The sequence below is a fragment of the Rhyacophila brunnea genome, unplaced genomic scaffold (assembly GCF_057557595.1).
Source record: "Rhyacophila brunnea isolate RB1 unplaced genomic scaffold, BYU_Rbru_1.0 scaffold_44, whole genome shotgun sequence".
NCBI lineage: Eukaryota > Metazoa > Arthropoda > Insecta > Trichoptera > Rhyacophilidae > Rhyacophila > Rhyacophila brunnea.
The window spans coordinates 738,682-751,359 of NW_028233109.1; positions in this window are offsets into that span (position 1 = coordinate 738,682).

Sequence of the window (12,678 nt, forward strand, 5' to 3'; positions counted from 1 at the left end):
AATTGCAAAAAATTTAATTATATTGTGTAAATTTTTATTTCATGTAGGCTTTTTCATATTAATAAAACCATGCATTGTTATGAATATTATTGGAATTTTCGGTCTATGGAATATTGCTTGAGCCAATGTATAATACATTTTCTTTTCTCAAAATTGTTAATATATTATGAATGTAAAAATTCTTCACGAATATAATTGAATTCAAATTGGCTTTAAAATAAAAATTGTGGATAAATAATATATTTTTGGTGGTGCGATTACATCTATGCTTAGAATTTAAATAAAGACTTGAAATTTTTTGATCACAGAGTGATTATTATATTTCTAATATTAATGATGGTTTTTCATTGGCAATCTAACGATAAGAATATTATTTTTTCAATAAAAGCAAATGATATCTAAATTGTATTTACCCAATTGCCATTCACAATGATATAGGAGGATATAAAACAGTTTCATGGATTACTTGCCCGATTTATTTGATATTATGATCTATGTGCATGCAAAAATTGGTTTTAAGATCATTATTATGCTAAATACACAGCCAACTAGTATACTTAATCCTGAATTGTTGGTAGTAAAGGAAATTGAATCATAAATTTTATAATTTTAGTGCATGTTTATGTTATTATGCTGCAATATAAGAAAATATCCTTGAAATCACTATTTATAAAAATATATCATAAAGATTAGTGCATATTTAAGTTTACAGAAATCTATAGACCCACAACAGTTAATATAAAAAACGAAATCATAAAGATTAGTGCATATTTAAGGTTATATTTGATTTTATATTTACCTATAGACCCACAACGGTTAATATAAAACGAGAAATCTTAATATTAAAGCATATTTAATTTCATATTTATGTTTATATAAATCTTTAAGCCTAAAACAGCTAATATAAAAAACGAAATCCATAATATTAAAGCATATTTAATTTCATATTTATGTTTATATAAATCTTTAAGCCTACAAAAGTTATAGAAAAAACGAAATCATGAATATTTAAGTGCATTATTGAGCTTATATTTATCTTTGAGCCTACAAAAGTTATAAAAACAACGAAATCCTGAATATTAGTGTATATTTAAGTGCATTATTGAGCTTATGGAAATCTTTAAGCCTGAAACAGTTATACAAAAACCGGGATCCTGCATATTAGACCATATTTGAGGTTAGAGAAATCTTTAAACCGAAACAGCTCATTTAAAGAATCCAGAATATTAGTGCATATTAAAGTTCATATTTGAGTTTACAGAAATCAGCGGGGTTGAAACAACTAATATAAAAAAGGAAATCCTAAGTTATCCATATTTACGTTCATATTATAGTTTACAGAAATTTATGAACAAGAAACATTAAATATAAAAAAATAAAACCCTAAAAATTAGTGCATATTTAAGTTAAAATTTGAACAGAATAAAATTAGAGTGTTTAAACAGCTATAAAAAAAGATAATCTAATACATTAGTCAACAGAAATTGATATGATTGAAATTGCATGATAAAAATGGCTTTTAACTTAGCTTAGAGAATTAGGTAAATAGACTTGAAATACTTTTTTAAACAATAAAATAATTGATTAATGTATTTTAATAATATCTGCCCATAAATTCGTGAAAATACTCGGCCATTCCTACATAAATCCTCCAACTATGATGTATCTCTTGCATTAACATTTTTAAATCGGCCACATGTCGATTCATTCTGTCTGGTTTCTCTATTAAATGACTGTACTCTTTTTCATATATATAATTTATAACCTTTTTATATGATATTTTAAGCTCATTTGAAATAGACCGAATATTCTTTTTGTTCAGCTTTACTTGGTGATTTATAAAAAATAAATCAAGCGCCTCTCTTTGATCATTTGAAATCAATGAATATTTATCCACAAAATTCATCCAAGGCTTTTTATATTCTCGTCTTTTTCTCTTTTCCGGTGAACTATCAAGTGAAATCTTTTTGTTCGATTTAATTTCTCGACGAACCTTTTTATTACTGAAAGAACTATCGTTCTTCATTACATCAAATACTGAATTTATATTATCTGTACTGTAATCATATGTGTTTCCATTATCGTCAATGGCATTTAGCTCTTCCATGAGACTGTAATCGGAATCCTCTTCCATTGTGAGATTCCTCTTCATGTAACCTAAAATGTAATGAAGAATATATCTAGTTGCATAATTTTTTTTCTAGAATCGTGGCTTAATATAGCAGTCTCGCATTAAACTATTTAATTTGATCTAAAATAATACTTAAGTCTAAATTATCATGCATAAATAAATCCAGTATAATTTAAATCGAGACACAGAAAATAATGAAAAAGCTATGTAATATATTTCTTTGTAATTAGTGTAAAATAATTGCAGGAACCCTTTCCCGGAAATTAATTTTGTTTAAAAGAATTTATGTCTAACTAATCGACTCAATGAAATTTTCAAATATTATTTTCTATGAATGTAAACTAATAGATCTTGGAAGGGGAGAGACATCTAAGAGATTTAAGATTATAGGATATGCCAAGAGTATGGATATTCGTTCCTACGGGAAATAAATCCCGTTATGCTTGAAGAAAAAACCAACAATTACAATACCGAAACTAAGAATTGTGTAAAAAGAAAATTTAATGCATCAATAATAATTAAAAGATATAATTCATTTTATAAGAGCAATTTTTATCATTTAATGTCCATCAAAAGAATCCAAAGACAAATAATACCAGAAAAAGCCTTTTTTGCTATATATAAAAAAACAGTAATTTTATAAAGTTACAATAAAAAATGCAAATATTAAATTGAGAAATATAAATTTAATAATTTTAACAAACTAGTATAATGACAGGTATATTTATGTGGAACATGCAAATTTATCAATACATGTTCCGAAAATGATAAATTAAGTCAATAAGCTTAATTATATTTCAAATAAATACTAACACAAAAATATTTATTATCTGTTATCTATTTTGCATTAGACAACTCTTTCTAGTTTGGTAGAAAAGTCGAAACCGGTATTTTGATGCTGACACTATCTCTTAAAATTATAAGAGAAAAAAAGTGTTAAGAATTTTTACGATATTATTATGCATTCATATGATTTTATTATATATTTACGATAAAGGAATACTTTCTGCGTTTATGAACAATGTTAATTATTCAAAAGTAACATTTTAACTATAAACTATTTCATAATGAACTTAAAAGGAGCATAAAAACATCACTACTATGATTTTACTTTTTTAGGCTTTGATATACTAGAAGGGTTTCTAGATAAAGATCAAATGAAAATAATAGTATATGCGCAGAAAGTACATTTTGTATCGGCAAACATAGCAACATTATAAAGACATATAATATTGTGACTAAAAACCATAATTTATAGAATATAGAAAGAGTTAGTTCTGGATACGCATCAATAGAAAATTGTAACTTTTTTTTATCATACAAGAGATTGAATTGGTAAAAATAAATGATATTTTCTAGACAAAATTAAGCATTTTTTTGCGTATATGATGATATGATGTAGCTCGGGAATTATTCTTCATATAAAACTTCTCCCTGATATTATATGCTTGCTTTCATAGGTAAAAATATGCAGGAATATTAATAGTGTATACACATGATTGAATTCAAATAATATAATAGCATATACAGAATGTTGAATTATTTAATATAAAGCATAATATACGAAAAAATAATATACGAAGGTTACAAATTATAACGGTAAACTTCATTCAAAATAAAAAACAAATTTTATGCGACAATCTATCTAAAAAGGTATATTCGGAAATTATCAATCAAAAAGATTTTTTTTTCAATATAGTTGACATAATATATTTTGGTTTATAGATTCCCATTATGTGAATGATTTTTTTTGATCATACATAGTTGTTTTTTTAATCCAGAAGATCAATATCTTATTATTAAAATATGAAAATAAAAAAGACTAATGGAATATTATAATATATTTTGTGGTTTCCTATAACTAATACATAATTAATGTTACTATATCAGCATACATTTCAAATGATTTTGTATTTAACCACCAGCCCACATAGAGCTTCATAAAATTAAAGATTCAAGGATACTTTGATATATATATAAGCTGATTATGAGATCATAGCTCGACAAAATAACAGAAAATAATGTCTATTATAATTAGTCAGAACTAGATTTTCGGCATCTAGAATTAAATTATCCCTCCATAAACAGTTAAAAGATAAGTCGAATTTTCGGAACATCGATTATAATATCTTATTATTAAAATAAATGCATATAATTTTTTTAAGATAACTTATCGGGTGATATTATTGATTTTTCTAAAAAGCATAGAAAAAACATCATACGCTGTTTTTCTTTTATAGTTATTATAGATTTGTATTTGCAAAGAATAATTAACCAGCCAGAGACTTTATATTTATTTCGCATACGGCTATTATTATTCAAAAAAAATTAACCCGAAAATAAAGACCAAATTTGTTGTATTATAGCTCGATACGACATAATAAAGATTTTATTAAAAATATATCTAAAATTTTATTCATCCAATATAATGTCAGGAAAAGTAAAGCTTTTATTTTTAACTATGGTTATTTATGCGAATAATACAATTTATTCCAAAAAATTAATATATGATATAGGTTTTTAGACCGAAAAATAACATCTTATGTTTATATAACACTGAAATGGGTTGTGAAGATGCATTAAATATCCTTAAGCCTTGACTTATGAATATGATAGAAGTAATATATTAGTAAAGTATAATGGACGAATGGATAATGATCCTAATCCCAAAGTAGAATCGGGGCCTTTATTAAAAAAAGACTGTTACAATAATTGTATATTTTTTACAGGTTTATAATCATTAATATCTTGTAAGGATATAATAGAAATAATACGCTGACTTTAAATAAATTTGAAGAATAGTGACTTACTGTTAAAGCTTTTTACTTGGCTTTACATAAAAAGAAATATTTTTTGGCGTAATATAGCATCTGAAGAATGATATAAAAACTATTTTGCGTTGTGTGTTTTTTTAAATCAAAGTACGAAAAAAGACACAAGATTGTATATAAAAAATTAAGAAAATTGCAGCTATAAAAAAAATTGTGCGAAAACGAAAATCTAAAATAAACAAAAAATCTATAAAAACCCGAATTTCCTGCATAATTTTTTGGCAGGAATACCTTTTATAAAAAAATAATATTTGCACCCCTCATGGTAAGAAGAAATTATTTGGATTTTTAATTCTTAGTAATATTATTATTTATATATACTAAAACATCATATCATATTCCTACATTTACATAATATCGCATTTAATATTTTACCTTTATCAGTGTTAGATGTTGCTCAGGTTCATAAATTAAAGAAAAACATGTGTTTAAATAATTCTTTGTATTTTATTTTACATTTTTTTATTTGTTCATATTTTTAGAAACTGTAAAATAAGATGATTTTGCAATTTCCAACAACAAAGGCAATTATTATAAAGAAGTTTTAATATAAATATAGTTCTAAGAAATTTTAAATAATTATAGAATTTGGGTTAAGATAGATTATAAGTCTCCATATACAGTATATTCAATTTCCTTACATCTTTTTTGATAATTTACTCTGCGAAATTAGATTTAATTTTGTATAAATTTTTATTTAATGCCTTCAGGAATTCACAATTGGGGTATCAGAAACACTATTACACATTAAAAATTTATAATAACCTATGAATTATGTTTTTTATTTTAGATTTGTACAAGACCGACTATTTATCGCTATAGATTTTTTATCAAACATATAAGATTTACGCAGTCATTATTCTTATTTATAACTTATAATAGTTGTGTTAAGATTTTATACTAGTTAATACACATAAATATGTAGCTGTATTTAATAAATTAGATCATTATATTCTTTATTTACTATTTTATAATGATTTTGATTAAGTTCCTCTTAAAGATTTGTATCTATCTTTATTTTAATCCAGGGCTTCATCTTACTACTGAAAACGCATAAATTCTTATACAAAGACTAATTTCTGCAAAAATATAATAGTTTTTAAAAAAATAAGTGGATAAATTAGGTTGTTTTACGCCGAATTTATTTCGTTGGGTGCGGAACAATTTATCTACTCATCTAAGATTAACAAGATTTGATTTATTGTAACAGTAGAAATATAAATTAACTAAAAATATGGAATTTGTAATAATTGAATTTTTTTTTACATTTTGATGGTAATAAATTAAATAAGCCAAAAATGTATATCAGAAAGTAAGATATTAAAAAGTTTATATAAGATATAATAATTTACATTTGTTTTACAATTACAAAGTTATTGATTCGTTATGGGGGTTCAGGCTTAATATAAAATTACTTAAAGAATAAATATAAAAACTATAAGCCGAAATATATTCTAAGCACATCGATAGATGGTAATTTTTTCTATTTAATTTCAATATGAATAGGTTTTTTTGTTCTTTTTTTTACATTTTTATTGATTGATACCAGTTTATCAAAGCCTTGGTTAGTATAGATTTATTTTTTTGACAAAAAGTATGCATTTAACACCAATAAAAAAATATAATATATCTATTGGGATGTATCTGATACATTATTACAGCTTTCAAATTTATTGTTTGTTTGTACTCAAATCTTCTCTAAATATTGCCTATGAACGCTAAGCATGTATATATTGGTTTCCAGAACCTAAAAAAGATCACTGTAACCGAATATGATAATTGAAATACTAATTAGTAAATTGAATACGTATTAAGTGCATAATTGTAGTTTTTCTTTTTGGAAATAAATATTATTTTATATATAAAGAAAATGTTTTTATCCCTACACTGCATAAAGCATCAAATTCTTTACCATTCAATTATAAATCCATAAGCTTATCAAAAGAATTTATTTCGCCTTTAAAACCTATAGAATTCAATTTAAATAGTTTGTAATATTACTACCAGTTGAAGTTTCTATTTATTTATTGCAAATATTGGTTTAATCATAGAAAATGGTTTGAAAATAAAAAATGTTTAATTTACCGAAAGTATTTTTAATGGATAATTTTCCAGTGAGTTTAAATAAAATCGATATGATTGAATAATAGTCGCCTTTCAATACAAGAATTATGTTCAAATAGATTCATTTTGCAACTTTAAATTGAAAATAGAACCAAAAATTATTATTTTTTATTTTTTGCTATTTTAGGTTTTTCCAATACTATGAATTCAATAAACATCCTCTATATCATATTATAATTTTAAATCCGTTTTTATAAAGAAACCCTTTTGCTATAAAATATATATCAAGAAAATTCAACTGATTACAAAGCCCGAAAATAAATGCTTTAAATACCCCCCTTTTCTAGATAGCAGAATAAATTATTAAAAATTATAGAGAACCAATTTAAAGTGCCTAAAAAGAAAAATTGTTTATTGGAGTAGAAAACCAAAACATTTTTGATATTCACTTCTCACCTTCTTCTTCTATTACTTAAGAATTTAGAAAATTACAAATTAAGATTTTGAAATTGTAGAATCGAACAGAAAAACTATTGTATAAGAATATTTTGTAGCAGCTTTCCAAATTTAAGTATTATGCCCGTTAATAAAATAAACATTGTTTGGGGTGGGCAGCAGTATAATTAATTATATTAGATAGCGTATTTTTTTCACGTTTACCTGTAGAAGATTTCGACCTTTTTATAAGATTAAACAATATTCGAGAATATATTTTTCTGATATGTTCCATAATATCATTATAATATTAATGATGATAAATGGCATGACCCATCATAACTTAAAAATTTTTGCAATAAATAAATACAGAGAATATATAAATCCGATATTATATGAGATTTTTAAAAAAACAAAAATTAATACATGATTTTTTACATCAATTTCACGGTCAAATCGCAATAGTAAAAGCTATATAAAGAATACCGATTGCTTATGCCTTAAAAGAGAATATAATAATTTTTATAATATTTTACTTAAAAAATGTATAATTGAAATAAATATAAAACATACGCACAAAAATTCAGTGTGTTATGCTTTCTTATCCAGATGTACAATAAACATGGTAAAACTAAAAATACAGTTTCTTAAAATATGCGCAAGTAAAATCAAAAGATTTTTCTATAATTTTATAAAAACAACGTTTAAATAAATACATCTGTCATAATTTAATGTCTAAAAAATATAATATGATGTCACAATAATAGCATTAAAATATATTTAAGGATACATATTTTTTATTTATGTGTTAAGTTCCTTTTTATCTATTTAGACGTGGTCCGTTAAATGGGAATATTCACAACATCTTGATACATCTTTTGACACCTCCCCCTGATCTATCTTCATCAACTGCTCTTCTTCTCTCAAATGAGATGAGTTCAAGTGTCTTGCGGAGTTTTAGAGCTTACATGTATGCTTCTACTTCGTCCTGGATTTTTAACTCCGTAACATATTTAAGGTGCAAATTTTATTTTTATTATCGCGTGATATAATGTTTTAACTTTAAATTTAGAAGATTAAACAAAGTATACACAACGAACATATTCTTATTTGTTTATTAGCGAATGAATAACAATTAAATCAACTTTTCAGAAATTAAATTACATTCAAAAAATGTCGGATATACGGGTTGTCTTAAAAATAAATATGAAAAAAATAATAAGTGCATGTATATTTCACATAATCACAAACAAAAGCATAAAAAAGATAAAAAATTTACTCGAAATAAATGACAATTAAATATCAAACGTTTGATATATTATATTAAATCCGAATTATATTAATTAATATGCGTGTTAAGAAACATTTATTTCTTTTTTAAGATATAAAAAATACAATTTTTTATTTCATATATTATTTTTATTTTTCCTTTGTTTAATTTTGCGAATACTATCATATTTTATGGATAGAAAGAATTTTTATGTATCTTTTTTCAATTACGATCTAATTTTAATCTATCTTTACATTTACTAGAAAATTTAAAATCATTAAACATCGTTCATGCAAGAAAATTCAAATTTAAAGCCTTTTAAAAATTTTCAAAGATCGTGATATCATCACAGTTTGAACTTCAAAATTCCAGATATTTTTAGATAATTTGTATTTCTTCTGGATATTATCTGTATATTAATATATATAACTTAACATATTTTATATTTAAACTATGACAATGATACTACTTTACAGATAGCGCACGAATGTTGCAAAATTTTTGTTATTAAATAATATCAAGACTTAAATTAATTATTTGGAAATATAATTTTTAATATTAAGTTATTTCACGGGTGATTTGATTTTTCCGGCTTTGTATTTGTAGTGATATACAAGAATTTCATAATCATCAACGTGTATATATACAAAAATTTAAGTCAATTTTGGTTTGTTCTTTACCTTCTAACATACTTTTAACTTACTATATCTGGATTGCCCATTATTATACTTGAAAATTGTTTTTCATATCATTCTAACAAGCTACATGCGAGCATTTTTTTATTAAATTAATTTGCTCTATATGGCTTTATCAAAATATAAAAAAGTAAGAAAAGCTCAAAATTCAAATTTGTCAAGAAATTTTATTCCCATCGTTATTCGTTGTTTCTCAAATGTATAACAATCATTTTCTTGCCTGTAAAAATTTCCATCTGCTATCTCGGCTGCAAGGCATACTAAATTTACCCAAAACATTTTTATGTAACTTTTCGTAATAAAAAGAGTTGCTATGATCGTTTCTTAATAAATAATATTACTTATTAAATGTTTACGCAGTGTAATAATAGAAATATATGAACCATTGTATTTGTAAAGAAGGCATTATAAACAAATATTTTGTGTAATTTAAATTTTCTGTTATTTTTGTAATTGAGAAATATACATTTTTAGTTTCGCTTCGTTCCGTTAATTAGTTTTTTTTATTTCATAAAATCATTTCACCTGCTAATTTTCGCTAACATTAGAAATTTTATCCAATATAACATTCTTTTTATAATGAGCAACATATATATATTATATTTATGCGCATGTGTCATTCTAAGGAGAGATAAATTTCAAAGCAGGATTCATGAAAAAATAAATAAGAGATAAAATTACAAAAAGCTTCATATTCACAAAATTTTATATGAAGAATGTGAAACTAGGGCAAGTTCAATTAAAATCAAAATATTATACTTACTTATAGAGGCTAATCTATTTCCCTAGATGTTTTTTATTTTTGATTTAGTGAATGCAAACCAATATCGCTACTGATAGATTCAACGTTGAACATTATCCACAATTTATTTTGTTTTTATATTTTATATGCCTTGATATATTTATTTGCAATACATGTTTTTCTTCTGCAGAAATTATTACGAAAATTGGATCTTTTCTGCCTTATTTGCATGGAAATTTAGTTTTAGGCTAGTAAAGAAAAAAATACAAAATTGGCATTAAGGTTCAGAACATAAATTTTTTACTATTATCATATTTAATCAATTCACCCGCTTTATTTGAAAGTGCAGATATATCTTCTGCCATAAGCTTAAACAATATCTCAATGCAACTATAATAATTCTTTATCAAACCACTTTCTCAAAGCTTTTTTTTTGTTTTCACTTCCTGTATATGTTTATCAACCATCAATTTAAGTGTGAATTTATCACATTTATTAAAATCTATAACACTAGACCTAATATATTTGTTTATATTAAGCAGATCTTGATTTAAATTAGCATTTACACACCCCTCCGTATATTTTATAAAGCATGTTTCGAATATACGCAAAATATTCATCAGAAGATTAGTGGATTGTGTAAAATTATGAAAACTTGATTTTATGCATTTAGAAGACGCTAATCTTTTTCAAAAAACAAAAATTTGTCATTATTGGCATTAAATTTTTTTTTGCTGACGCTGTGTACAAAAACCCTGAAATATTTACAGAACGGGATTTGTAGAAAATAAGTCTTGAAAATACTATTAGTTTGCCAAAATGCTTTTTGTTAGAAATACGCGAATTCATCATATTGTAAGTTCTATATGGACTACTTTTATAGATTTCCATTTCAGATTTTAAAAAAAACATGTATGTTTCTTTAAAATCAACACTCCATAGTAATCTCGTGGAATCGAGAGTAAAAATTTTCAAGTTATGTCGATTAGCATGAAATTCCAGCATAAGATATGACTTATTCAGGTCTATTTTATAGACGAAATCCTTTAAATTCATTATTTTCATAATACCAATCCAATATAAATACCAAATATATTCAGAAAGACTATAATTTACTGAATAATTCATATCTAAGAAATATTTTTCTGATAAATTATAGAAATCGAAAAGTATAAATTCCGGAAATATATGGCATAAATTTTTGTTATTTTTTATATCGTTAAAAATTTCTATTGTATGATTTCGCATTTTATTGGTTACACGTATCCTTATGGATTTTTTAATGTCGCACTGGGCTTCAATTTCTTCTTTAATTATATCAATAATAATAAAAATCCCTTGTATGTTGGTCAATGCAGTATACAAATTCTTTTCCGCATATTTATTTGCAATATTCAATTTTATTTTTCCGAAATCATCCAGTAGAATTAAGTGTTGATCTACACTTAACTGTTCCGTGGCATCTAAACCATTCAAATTCAAATTCAATTCAACGTGATCATTTAGGTCATTTATGCAATTAGAAACATTTTTTCTTTGTTTCTGACAATTATCTTCGCAAGATATTTCTCGCATGGCTTCAAATCCGTATTTTGCATTCGTTGGCGGATTTCTGGATTGCGATAACTCATCATTCTTATTTACCAGAATTTTTGTTTGAACAACATGTGTGATTAGTGATGAAGATTCTTTTTGAATCAATGAATTTGGAATTTTATTTATAGGGAATACAAATTATCGGCGTTTTTTCCTGTTATGAGCACTTTGTAATTCATAATTGACGCCTAGGTGATTGTTTCTTTGAACACTCAATGTTTCTACATTCATTTGAAACCCAATTGAATTTATGATTGATTCGCTTTTTGATGGTTGAATATCGTCATTTTTAAAGTCAGGAATGGATGGATCCATATTTATTTCGTCTTCTGTCATTAAATTTTGTTCTGAAGGAGTATATGCGTCAATATCATCAATTGATGCTATTGTTGAAGCATCTGATTCTCCTTTAAAGTTTTGCTGTTCATTGTATTTTTTTATCACGGCTTCAGAATCGTCAGGAATATCTATTTCGGCGTCTATTAGATCAGTATGCACATTATTTTTATTTATCAAATCATTTGAATTAAAATTCCTAGCATTATTGATTTCCTTAGTTACAATATCGGGAAAATCTTCGGCAATATAATGTCGTAAAAGGTTTCTTTCATGAAGAGATTGCAAAGCAAAAACATTTTCTTCGATCGATGCATGTATGCTCCGAAAAAAAGCACGCTAATACATATATTTTCATTTCAATCATATGTATAAAGAATTAATAAGGCATTCTAAAAATCAATAAATATATTCGATGAAATTAGAAATATTGATCAAAATTAAAAATAAAGACATTTATTTTTTATATATTGTAACTTGGTAAGGTGGGTAGAATAATACAAAAATGTTTTTCTGAAATAATACGAGTATCTAACCAGATTGTGACATATATACAAACATTGGGATTTAGAAAGACC